This window comes from Camelus bactrianus, chromosome 12 (genome assembly GCF_048773025.1).
Source record: "Camelus bactrianus isolate YW-2024 breed Bactrian camel chromosome 12, ASM4877302v1, whole genome shotgun sequence".
In the NCBI taxonomy this organism is placed as follows: domain Eukaryota; kingdom Metazoa; phylum Chordata; class Mammalia; order Artiodactyla; family Camelidae; genus Camelus; species Camelus bactrianus.
The window spans coordinates 30,954,549-30,968,335 of NC_133550.1; the positions used below are offsets into that span (position 1 = coordinate 30,954,549).

The following is a 13,787-nucleotide window of genomic DNA, read 5'->3' on the forward strand; positions in this document are numbered from 1 at the left end:
ATATCCCATGCTCTTGGATTGGAAGAATTAATATTGTTAAAATGGCCATGCAATCTATAGATTTAATGCAATCACTATAAAATTACCCAGGACATTTTTCACAGAACTAGAACAGATAATCCTAAAATTTATATGGATCACAAAAGACCCAGAATTGCCAAAGCAATACTGAAGAAAAAGAAAGAAGCTGGAAGAATAACCCTACCAGACTTCAGACAATACTACAGAGTTACAATAATCAAAATAGGGTGGTATTGGCACAAAAACAGACATATGGGTCAATGGAACAGAAATAGAGAACCCAGAAATAAACCCACACACTTAAGGTCAATTAATCTTTGACAAAGGAGGCAAGAATATACAATGGAAAAAAAAAAAACAGTCTCTTCAGCAAGTGGTGCTAGGAAAGCTGGACAGCAGCATATAAATCAATGAAGTTAGAACACTCCCTCACACCATACACAAAAATAAACTCAAAATGGCTTAAAGACTTACACATAAGACGAGACACTATAAACCTCCCAGAAAAACATATAGGCAAAACATTCTTTGACATAAATCTTAGCAATGTTCTCCTAGGGCAGTCTACCCAGGCAATAGAAATAAAAGCAAAAATAAACAAATGGGTCCAAATTCAACCTATAAGCTTTTGCACAGCAAAGGAAACCATAAGGAAAACAAAATGACAACCTACAGAATGAGAGAAAATGTTTGCAGATGATGCAACTGACAAATTCTGCTTAATTTCCAGAATATACAAACAGCTCATAAAACTCAATAACAAAAAACAAACAAATCCAAAAATGGGCAGAAGACCTAAACAAGCAATCTCCAGTGAAGATATAAAAATGGCCAATAGGCACATGAAAAAATGCTCAATATCACTAATTATCACAGAAATGCAAATCAAAACTACAATGAGGTATCACCTCACACCAGTCAGAATGGCCATCATTAAAAAGTCCATGAACAATAAATGCTGGATAGGGTGTGGAGAAAAGGGAACCCTTGCACACTGTTGATGGGAATGTAGTTTGGTGCAGCTATTATGGAAAATAGTATGGGGATTGCTCAAAAAACTAAAAATAGACTTATCATATGATTCAGCAATCCCACTTCTGGGCATATATCTAGAGAGAACTCTAATTCAAAAAGATACATGCATCCCAGTGTTCATAGAAGCACTATTTACAATAGCCAAGAGGTAGAAACAACCTAAATGTCCATTGACAGATGACTGGATAAAGAAGTTGTGGTATATTTATACAATGGAATACTACTCAGCCATAAAAAAGAATAAAATAATGCCATTTGCAGCAACATGGATGCAGCAACATGGAAGCCAAAAAGAGAAAGAAAAATACCATATATCACTTATATGTGGAATCCAAAAAAAAAAAAAAAAAGACACAAATGAACTTATTTACAAAACAGAGAGAGTCTCACAGACATAGAACACAAACACCGGTTACTTGGGGGGAAAGGGAGTGAGAAGGGATAAATCGGGAGTTTGAGATTTGCAGATACTAACTACTATATATAAAATAGATAAACAAGAAGTTTCTACTGTATAGCACAGAGAACTTATTCAATATTTTGTAGTAGCCTATAATGAAAAAGAATTTAAAAAGGAATATATCTACATATATGTATGACTGAAACATTAGGCTGTACACCAGAAATTGACACATTGTAAACTGACTATAATTCAATTAAAAAAAAAAAACAATAGAAATCTGTAACAGAAAGACAACTAGGAAATCCCCAAATTTTTAGAAATTAAGCAATAAATTTCTAAAGAAACATGTGTAAAAGAAGAGATCACAATGAGAATTAGAAAATAAGTGTGTATGATAATGAATGTATAACATCAGAAAAATTATGTGTTACTGTTAAGAAGTAGTAAGAGGAAATTTTATAACTTTAAATGTCTGTCTTAGAAAAGGTTAAAAATCAATGATTTAAGTGTTTATCTCAAAATAGAAAAACACAAAAAGTAAACCCAAAGAAAGTAGAAGGAAGGAAAAAATGGAAATAACATCAAAAGTAAATGAATTTTTAAAAGATGTAAACTGATGAAAAAACAAAAGCCAAAAGCTGGATCTTTAAAAAGACTAATAAAATTAATAAACTCTGGTAAGACTGATCAAGAAAAACAGAGAAAACATATCAGAAATGAAGGGGGAACATCATTGTAGATGATAAAAACATGACAAAGGGGATTGAAAGGAAAGTTTAAACAGTATCATGTAAATACATTTGAAAATTTAGATGAAACGAATTCCTTAAAGGTAACAATTTGCTTAAACTAACAAAATAAGAAATAGAAAAATATGAGTAATTCTATTGTTATTTTAAAAATTGAATCCATCATTAAAAATTTTCCCTCAAAGAAAACTCCAAACCCAGATGACTTCAGTGTTAAGTTTTTCTTAACAGTTAAGAAATAAATAATGCCAATCTTACATAAACTTTTCAAAGCAACAGAAAAGAAAGTTTCCACCTCTTTTTATGAGGCCTATATAATCTTGACACCAAAACCTGAGGAGGAAATTTTTAAAAAAGATAAATCATAGGCCAATAAATCTCATGAACATAGATGGTAAAATTCTTAACAAAATAGTAGTCAATCTAACCCAGAAATAAATTAAAAAAATTAAACTCCTCACCAAGCACAGTGTCTTCCAGAAATTAGTTTAACATTCAAAATTTAATCAGTGTAATTCACATTAACAGAATAAATGAAAAAAAAAATGACTATCTCAAGTCTCAAAATGACTATATCAAGAGATGCAGAAAAACATTTGATAAAGTTCAACACCCATTTAAGAAAAATCAGCAAACCAGGGATTTGATGATATCTACAAGGAATCCACAACAAACATCACACTTAATGGTGAAACATTAAATGCTTTTCCCTTAGGTTGGGAACAAGACAAGAATGTCCACTATCACCAATTCAACTCAACAATGTACTGGAGGTCACAGCCAGTGCACTAAGGCACAGAAAAGAAATAAAAATATAAAGACCATAAAAGAAGATGGAAAACTATCATTTTTATCAGGTGACATGATTATGTTCAGAGAAAAATTTAAAAAGGAAACTTGTAACTAATAAGCAAGTTGAGCAAAGTGCCTAGATACAGTCATTAGCTAAAAAATCAATGCACTTTCATATGCTAGCAATTGACAACTAGAAAAAATTTTTAAATATTACTACTTAAATAGCACTGATAATATCAATCACCTAGGAATAAATCTAATGAAAAACATGCAAAATCTCCAAACTGAAATCTACAAAAACACTGTTGAGAGAAACTAACACATCTAACACATGGAGGTCTAAAGCTACATATATAGATTAGAAATCTGATGTTAATGTAATTTGATGTTAATGTAAGATGTTAATTCTTCTGAAAATTAATTGTGGATACAATGTGATCTCAATCAAAATCCTAGCAGAATTTTTTTTGTGCATGTGAAAATAGACAAGTTGATTCTAAAATCTACATGGAAACATTAAGAACTTAACCAAACAATCTTGAAAAAGAGGTCTTATTCCACCAAGTATCACAATGTATTACAAAAGGTATGGTACTGGCTCCAAAACAGACAAGTAGATCAATGGTTCAGGATAAAGGTCAACACATAGATTCACATGTATATGATCTCCTGATTTATGACTGGTAGGTAAAGGATATTTTTTTCAAAAATGGTGCTCTACCAGTCAAAAATTAAAAAAAGAATTTTGACTCCTCCCTCATACCATTTACAAAAATTCCAGATGGCCTGTTGATATAAAAGTGAATGTAAAATAATAAAACTTTTAGAAAATAACATGAAAAAAAAATCTTCATGACCTTAGGTAGACAAAAATTTCTTAATATGACACAAAAATAGTGGCTATAAAAGAAAAACATTGATAATCTGGACTTTATCAGAATTAAAATCTTCTGTTCATCAAAAGATACCATTAAAAGAATAAAAAGGTAGACCACAAACTGAAAGATGTTTGCAATACTTTTTAATCTGACAAACATATCTTATTCAGAATATAAAAACAACCCTTACAAATCATTAAGGAAAAGACAAATAGCACAATCCAAAAAACAAACAAACAAACAAAAAAAAACAAACAAACCTGACAAGCAAAAACCCAAACAGGTAGTTCACAAAACAGGATGTCCATAAGAATATTCAGGGCACCAGTCCTTTTCAAACTCTTCCAAATATGGAAGAAGAGGGAACACTTCCAAACTCATTTAACAAGGCCAGCATTACTCTGATACCAAAGCCAGATGAAAATACGACAAGAAAAGAAAACTACAGATCAATATCCCTTTTGTAAAGGGATGCAAAAATCCTCAAGAAAATGCTAGCTAACATAATTTAACAGTGTATTAAAAGGATTATACACCATGACCAAGTGAGATCTACTCCTTGAATGCAAGGTTGGTTCAACACACAAAAATCAACCCATGTAATAAATCACATTAACAGAATAACCACATGATCATCTCAATTGAAGCAGAAAAAGCATCTGATAAAATTCAAAGCTTTTTTTATGATGAAAATACTCAACAAAGATTTTCCCCTAAGATGAGGAACAAGACAAGGATGCCCACTTTTGCCACTTCTATTCAACACAGTACTGGAAGTCCTAGCCAGGGTAGTTAGACAAAAAGATCTCTCTCTCTCTCTCCCTCTCTCTCTCTCTCTCTCTCTCTCACACACACACACACACACACACACACAGCTAGAACGAATAAGTGAACTGAGCAAAGCTGCAAGATATATAAGATCAACAGATGAAAATCAGTTGTATTTCTCTGCACTACCAATGAACAATACAAAAAGGAAATTAAGAAAACAATTCTATTTACAGTAGCATCAAAAAGAATAACATACTTGGAAATACACTTAGTCAAGGAAACAAAAGACTTGTACATTGAAAACTATAAAATACTGCTGAAAGAATTAACAAAGACACCAGTAAATATGAAGACATCCTGTGTTTATGGATTGGAAGACTTAATATTGTTAAGATGTCAATACTATCTGAGGAGATCTACATATTCAATGCAATCCCTATAAAAACTCCAACTTTTTTTCTGTAGCAATAGAAAAATCTATCCTAAAATGCATATAGAATCTCAAGGCACCATGAAAAGCCAAAACAATCTTGAAAAAGAACAACATTAGAGGTTTCACATTTCTTAATTTCAAAACTTGGTATAAAGCTACAGTAATCAAAATAGTGTGGTCCTGGCATAAAGACAGACATACAGACCAATGGAATAGAGAGTTCAAAAATAAACTCTTGCATATATGGTCAAATGATTTTTCAAGGGTGTCAACATTTAACAAGGAAGGGAACGTCTTTTCACAAATGATGTTGGGGAAACTGAGTATCCACAAACAAAAGAATAAATTTGAACCCTTACCTTATATCATATACAAAAATTAACTCAAAATGGATCAAAGACCTAAACATAAGAGTGAAAACTACAAAACTTTTGGAAGAATACATAGAGGAAAATCTTCATGACACTGGATTTGACAATGATTTCTTGGACATAACACCAACACACATGCAACAAAATGAAAAACTTCTATGCATGAAAGAACACAATCAACAGAGTAAAACCCATAGAATGGGAGAAGAATATTTGCAAAACATATATCTGATAAGGGGTTAAAATGCGGAATATATAAAGAACTCCTACAATTTAAAAACAAAAAAGTAAACAATCTGATTAAAAAGCAGTCAAAAGACTTGAAGAGACATTTCTACAAAGAATATACACAAGTGATCAATAGCACATGAAAAAATACTCAACATCACTAATCACTAGGGAAACTCCTACAATTCAATGACAGGAAAAATAAACAATCTGATTTTTAAAATGGGCAAAAGACTTGAATGGGTATTTCGCTAAAGTATATATACATAAATGATCAATAAGCATATGAAAAGGTGCTCAACATTACTTATCATTAGAGAGATACAACTCAAAATCACAATGAGATACTACTTTACACCCATTAGAATGACTATTTAAAAAAAAACAGAAAATAACAAGTATTGGCAAGGATGTTGAGAACTTGGAACTCTAGCGCATTGCTGGTAAGAATGTAAAATGGTGCAACTGGCATGGAAATACAGCAGTTCCTCAAAATAGTAAACATAGCATTACACAGTAATATTCCATTGTATAAATATACCACAGCTTCTTTATCCCATTCTTCTGTCAATGGACATTTAGGTTGCTTCCATGTCTTGGTTATTCTAAAAAGTGCTGCTATAAACATTGGGGTGCATGTATCTTTTCAAATTAAGAGTTTTCTCCAGATATATGCCCAGGAGCAGAATTGCTGGATCATATGGTAACTCTATTTTTAGTTTTTAAAGAAACCTCCATTCTGTTTTCCATATTGGCTGCACCAATTTACTTTTCCAACAACAGTGTAGGAAGGTTCCTTTTTTTCCACATCCTCTCCAGCATTTATTGTTTGTAGACTTTTAAATAATGGCCATTCTGAATGGTGTGAGGTGATACCTCATTGTAGTTTTGATTTACATTTCCCTATTAGTGATATTGAGCATTTTTTCATGTGCCTGTTACCCATCTGGATGTCTTATTTGGAGAAATGTTTATTGAGTTCTTCTGCCTGTGAGATTCTTATAGCAGTCAAATGTATAGAGGCAGAGAGTAGAAGAACAGTTGCTAGGGACCAGGGGAAAGGGAGAATCAGGAGTTACTGTTTCATGAGTACAGAATTTCAGTTTGGGAGGATGAAAAAAAGTTCCGGAGATGGATGGTGGTGATGGTTGCACAACAAGGTAAGTATACTTTATGCCACTGATTTACTTAACATGGTTAAAACAATAAATTTTATGTGACACATATTCTACCATAATAAAATAAACTTCAAAGAAAGAATGTTCAGAGATGCTTAAGAAATAGTCAAAAACTTGAAACAATTTAAACATCCATCAACATTTAGATGGATGTACATTGTGATATTTGCATACAGTGGAATACTATGCTGCTCTATGTCGTGCTGTGACATAGAGCAGCATGACTGAATCTCACAGACATTATGTTCAGTGAAAAAAGCTACACACAAAAGAATACAGATTCTATGATTCTATTTATGTGAAGTTTCAGAAACATGCAAAACCACACTGATAAAAGTCTGATAAAAGTAGTTATCGATAGGGATGAGATATGAGGAAGAGTCCCTGGTTGCTCAAAATGTTCTGTATCTTTTCTGGTTGGTGGTTATACAGGTGAATATAAATGAAAGGGAAAAAAAAGATATTCAACAAACTATTCACATAAGATTTATGTACTTCATGTTCAATATATCTGAATTTTATAAAATGAAGCAAAATAGTGACAATGGAGCCACAATGCCAGAAGGGACTCGGAGGAAGCTGTTCAGCCTGTCTAACAAACACCCTTGTGGATTATGAACTGGTTGGTCCCTGACCCATTCTTCGAGAAAAGTGAACTAAGGAGATGCATTTTACCAACCAAGGGAGAAAGATACTTCTGTGCCTGCTGGAAATAACATTCTTAATAAGCTGCCCCCTTTTGTAGCACTTTAGGGGCAAATGTAAGTCCCAAGCAACCTTCTGCTTTTAATAAGGCACCCAGAAGCCCCAGTCCGACATAACCCAGGGAAAGGCGTAAGCACAGCAGTTTATATCTTTCCATTAACTCCAAGATCCAGAAACTGTTACTTTCAAATAGCAAGGACATCCATGACTCTGAAACAACAGTCCCACAACACACTACTTTAAACTCACATCTACAGTGAGGCGGAGAACGGCCTTTCCCATTCAGGGTCCACATTTTCCCACTGGAGCATCACTGAGATGGAATCTTAAGGGACTCAGACAATATGAATGCATAAACATCAAGCTTGTTCCATGGCCTTGGTTTCTATGTCCACCTGACTGCATTGCACTGCTTACTGCAGGATATTACAGGGAGGGCCTGGGGTATTTCATAAATGACTGGAACATCCCTTGTTTCAGGTGACATGCCCCAGCCTAGCATTCTAGAAGTACCATTCCTCCCATCAGGACACAGGCCGCATCTAGGACGTCTTGGAAGAATGAGTTTCAAGCACTTACTTTCATCATTAGAAACATTCCCCAAAGATGTGTGGCTGGAATAACGTTTGTTTTCACTTTCGTTGAGACATCTTTCAATCCAGCTCTCTAAAAATGAAAAAGAAATAAAATCACACTGTTGGTGTTTGTGAAGAGTCAGGAACAACATCAATGCCCTAGATTTAAAGGCCCATCAGCTTTCATTCGAGGTGTGTCCAGACTGGAACTGGATCTGACATGCAGCTCCACATGCACTGTTTTGACGAGACTTTGCTGAGTAGTTTGGAGGCAAAGTGGTAATTTGAAGCCCTGCTGGAGTATTTCTTGGTCAAATTCTACTAATTCTAGAGTATTCATAGCCCAATAGTACCAACTAATGATTATCTTTCTTCAAAAAGAAGATAATGTTCCTGAAAAGTAGTTTGTAATACAAAATTTGGTCAACTGAATTACCAGCGGTGGTTTGGAGACTTGCAAATTAGCAGTAGAACCCTTTTTTAAAAGAAAACAAAAGAAAAGCAGATACAATCCTGAGGCTCTGGTTGAAGAGGAGAAGGAGGGCAGGAAAACTTGTAGCTCCCCACCTCTTTGCCAGTGACCCCTGAGGGGGCTCTTCGAAGCACAAAATGAAAGTCACTGCAGGAGGAAACATCAAAAGCTCCATAGCAGCTATGCATTACTTTTAAAATGCAAGACTGTGAGTTTTTAAAATCCAGTTCCAAAGGCTACACACGTACTTTCCATGGTGTAGCATAACGCTTATTTTGTCATCTAAATTGTCCATTATTCATTCATTCATTCCCTAACTCAACAACATCAGGTAAGTATAATCAGTTCTGCTATAATATTTGTTTTGAAAATACGAATGTGTTCCAATGCAAGTGATATATGAAGGAACAATTTGAACATAGCACAAATTCTGTGTTTGCTTATGCTTGATTTCTTCCTTTAAAAACACTAAATGAATGCAAAAAACTGCACGTAGCTGAACTGAGCCCTGTAATAATATGTAAAATGCACACACACTCACATCTCAAACATCTTCAATTCACGTGTGGGTTATGAGCTGCACCTGCCCAGACAACCCACGTTCTACCATTTCACAAAAACTCACAAGCTGCAGCCCTTCCAAAGTCCACTTCCAAAAGCAAACTTGAAGTCTTTGTGAAGTGCCATGTTTATTGTATTTACATGCCTCTTAATCATTTAACATACGCCAAACCGTGCTATCCTTTTAATAAGGTTCCTATCTTTTTGCCCGTGTGTCATGGACAGAGTTTTTAAGTGTTGTACTCCTAGCTTATTATTCCAGTGAACTCTCTGCTTTTTATTGGGCAATTCTGTGAAATGGTGATGATTTTTAGGAATGCATATGTGGTATTGTAGCAGAACTGACTTTGTGCCTATGGATGTGTGCTTTTGAACAGTGCTGTCTCCCATTACCTTCTTTACAGTAAGGGAGATAGCATTTACTGAACACCTATTTTAACATGCCAGGCCCTTTACATATGTTATCTCATTGAACTCTGACAACAGCTCTCTGAAGTAAGGATTTTCATCTCCAGTTTCCCTAGAAAGCAACCGAAGCTTAATCGAGAAATGTGATGACTTATAATTCAAAGAGCCAAGGAAAAGATCATTACTTTTTTCTTGGCTTTTAGGTAACATATCATAAAAAGAAGCCACGCTGATGCTGGCGGGTAAGCTATGTAGTGAGGGGAAAGCAAATGCAAACAGCAGGGAGAAATGTTACAGTTTTGGTTTGTATTTTATGTCCCAACAAACTGCTCTTTTAAATGCTGCTTCCAAAGTTATAAATAAGTAGGAGAGAAATATCCAAGGGGAGGAACAGGAGCCAGCTTGTTAAGAGGATATGGAAATCTGGTATTTCTGAGGAAACACTGAGCAACAGAGAGATTCAAAACATTAAAACACTACCCTTTTCCAGATATCAAATGCACACTGTAGAAACAAATGGCTTGTAATGTTTTCAAACCTGTGATGGCACAGGGTTGGTATCTGTCATCACATCTTATGCAAAACCACATCTGGATACAAATCTCCAGAATTCTTTTCAGAACTCTCCAGAATGCCTCTACTCAGATCTTCTACCCATTCAAGTCCTGGCACATTTTCCCTGGCAACAGCCATGGCTGACTTTGGATGGCGCCTCCTGAAATTTGCACTCCCTTCCTCCACCAAACCGCAGCACCAAAAGCAGTTTCCATTGTTCTGGGCTAACCCCTGGTCTCACTAGCTAGTTACACACACATACTTACTCTCATGTACGTGTGGGTACACACCTACACCACCACCTCCCTTCATCAGAAACAGGGAACTAGAGAAACACTCCCCCCTCACCATCTGTCTGTGCCAGGATCAGGCCTGTCATCACTGGAGTCCTTGGAAGGGCCTGTTCTTGCAGATGAGAATTCCCAGTGATGGGTGAGGCACACTCTTTGAAGAACTCATGGTAACATGCAGGAGAGGAGCTGGCTCTGAATACCAGGTGGGCTAAGAGATACAGCCCATGCATGAGAGTTCAAGTAAGAACTTTCCTGACAGCTGTACCTCTCCCCCTTACTGCCCAACCCCAAACCTGGAGAGAGCTGACAGCAAGGTACCACAAGGGAGAGAGGGCTGACAGAAGAAATCTCACCAAGTATTCCTTTCCCCCACCCAATGCCCCCTCTCAGGTTTCTCTGACCCATGTTTTATGCCTGTAGCCACTCTACTACCCAGCTCTGCTCCCAGGAGCAACACAGGGTAAGTCTGGTCTCTGTTGCATATGGCAGATACAGGAAGAAGCCACCATGTCTCTATTTTTCTGGTCAAGGTACCCCACTTGTTTCAGTTCTTTCTTTTGGAGAAATTGTTCCCATGCCTTTGCCATCCTGTTCACTACTTCTGGCTGTCTTCTACCTAATCAATGTTCATTTGAACATGTGGCACTCAGGATGAGCTCTGTGGGTTTAGATGGGGTCTGAGCAGTGCCAAGTATGGCAGAACGATCCCCTCTGTTGGCCTGGACATGGGAGTTTTCAGAGCATTCAAAGGTCTTGTGATCCAGACTGCATGGATATTACACTCTGAAATATCTAAACGGAACCTGGGCCTTGAAGCCTTGGCCTCTGTCTCCTTCCCTAGGGGGGCCCTCAACACTGGCATCTGCAACTTGTGCTGCAGTGTCCCCTAAGTCAGGTTGTTCCGTATGATTGGAAGCCCTCTATTTGGCCATCTGAAGTAAACTTTATAAACTTTAAAACTATTAGCAATGGATTTTGGTCTTGCAAAGATCAAGAGTTACTCAGCCAGAATGACAGGTATAGTGAATTTGTAATAAAGCACTGTGTTCATCTGTCTTATTCATTTGTAGATTATGTGACTTAATAATAATAGAAGTCACCATATATTGTACCCTCATGGGCCAAGCATTATGCAAATACATTACATACTTCATACTTAATCCTCCTAACAAGTCTGTATGGTAGGTTCTATAATATGCACATTTTAGAAATGAGAAAACTAAGGCTCAGAAAGTAGGTGACTTGTCCAAAGTCACCCAGCTAGTAAGAGGCAGGAACAGCATTCAAACTCAGGCTATAACCACAACACTCTCTCCAAGTGTGCCCTGAGCTCTCCATGTCCTATGTCCCATAGAGTCTCCAGAACATGGTACCAATATTGCAGCACTGATCATAGTCTGCCTTGCATTAGAACTTCTGCTGAAACTCTACTTACATATTATAATATTTGCGAAATTCATTTACATATTTCTTTGCAAATCTTTGTTATACATAACAGGCTCTTCATTTCAAACTTAAGCATCTTAAGAATGTAATCCATTTTATTTTATTTCTTTTGACTCTACGTAGTACATGGTATAACGTTTTTCCTATAGTCAAGCCTCAATAAACATTATATTATTGACATACATGATATCAAAGAATGCACAGCATGTAGGTAGATATATCCACCTACCCACAGAATTTCCTAATCATTTTTTTAGCCACAAAAAGGCATGAAAAAGTACTACACATTGAAGACAAGTTTCCAAATAAAGAAAGCAAAATTCAATAAAAATTTATTTTGTATCTTCTAGATACAAGAAGCTGTAGTAAACCGAGTGCGATATAAACATGAGTAAGACTGGTTTCTGCCCTCTAGTTGCCATCAAGAAAGCAAGGCAGATGCTGCTCCCCCAGCTCATGAGTGCGGAGACCCTGTCGTTTTTGTTCACCTTCTACCCAGTGGCTGGCACTGTGCCTGGCCCCATAGATATTTTGCTATAAACATGTGTTGTTGAGTGTGTTATTTCTTTCAAAAAACAACATTAAGTTCCTACCGTGTGCCAGGTACTATGTAAGTTTTCATATGTGTGGTTTAAGTTATACCTTAGAACAATATTATGTTATATGTCTTAACATCTCTATTTATAGATATGAAAACTGAGGCTTGAAGTGAAAGTTCTAACAGAAGGTAGAATAAAAATTCTAATACTGTGATCAGTGCTGCAGTTTTGGTGCTGTGTTCTGGGACATAGGAGGAGAGTTCAATTCACACTTCGATAACTTCCTGCTCCCAACTGCCTCATTCTTGATCCGTAAAAATTATCTGACCTTTTAGCAAGGACCAAGCTTGCTCTAAGTGCCCAACAGGATTTTCTGAAGGCTGTGAGTGTAGGCTCCCAGGCTGCGAAGCATCCCTTCACTTGACTCATCTGGGAATCACGAGCAGGAAGGAAGATGCAGATAATACCTTGTAGATTTTCATTTTACAAGGAGCTTAACCCACATTTCCTTAGAGGCAAATCCTCATGCCTCCCCACTTCAGATCAAAGATTTGCAAACCCCAATTTGAAATGACTTTCTTAAGTTCATAGAATGAGGTTGAGCAGAGCCATAAATGCTTATTAGGTTTTCTAGGAGGCCTGGTTCCCTTTGCAGGAGCCAAAACAGCCAGGAAGTAGCTGCATCAGGTTATGGCACAACCAAGGCAGTCCAAGACTCAGAGCAGCACCTCAGGAACATATACTGGCCTGGCAGGAGGGGCCGACTAAGCTGGTTGTCAACAAACAGGCAGTCCTTGGAGTCTACAGAGCACAGCGACGTGGAGACCCTGGTCTGAGCTTTACAGTCCACCTCATGAGACAGAAGTTTGTACCACATTACAGATAAAGAAATTGAACATGGCAGTGGCTTTGTTGGCAGTGGTGTGGCACCCTGTGGCCAAGGTCACACATTTAGAAGGTATTAAAGTCAGAGTTTGAACCCAGATCATCAGTCTCCAAAGCCTAACTGACGCTTATTCTTCCTGCAGCCTACTAGGCACACACCAGTTGTTCTCTCTTGGCTCATCCATCCATCCATTCACTTATTTTGCAAATAGTTACCAAGTATCTTTGGTGTAAAGCTGTAACAGAAGAGATGGACAAAAACTATTTAACAGGAAGCCATATATTACAGCAGGCTATTTCCGAGGGACCAGGGATTCAGGACCTCAAAGTACCTTGTCTGTTTATCTTTGTTATTATTATTTAGTTCCTTCACTCTTAAAAATGTAAGTTTTAACAACGCTATGTATCTTATTCAGTGCTTAGTCCCCAAGAGTGTGGAGGCACAGAGCTGGTGGCGATGGCTGTGAAGAAGTGAAGCAGAATGAA

At 36.7% G+C, this 13,787-nt stretch overlaps 1 protein-coding gene across 2 annotated transcripts in view; it reads right to left on the bottom strand.

Moving 5' to 3' along the window:
• The window catches only part of RFX4 (regulatory factor X4), a 152,406-nt gene that overhangs the window by 115,438 nt on the left and 23,181 nt on the right, over window positions 1–13,787 (bottom strand). For both annotated transcript variants that reach the window (XM_074375133.1, XM_074375131.1), the window contains exon 2: window positions 8,147–8,233. The gene's annotated coding sequence lies outside the window, so the exon portion shown is untranslated. The remainder of the gene's footprint in view (window positions 1–8,146; window positions 8,234–13,787) is intronic.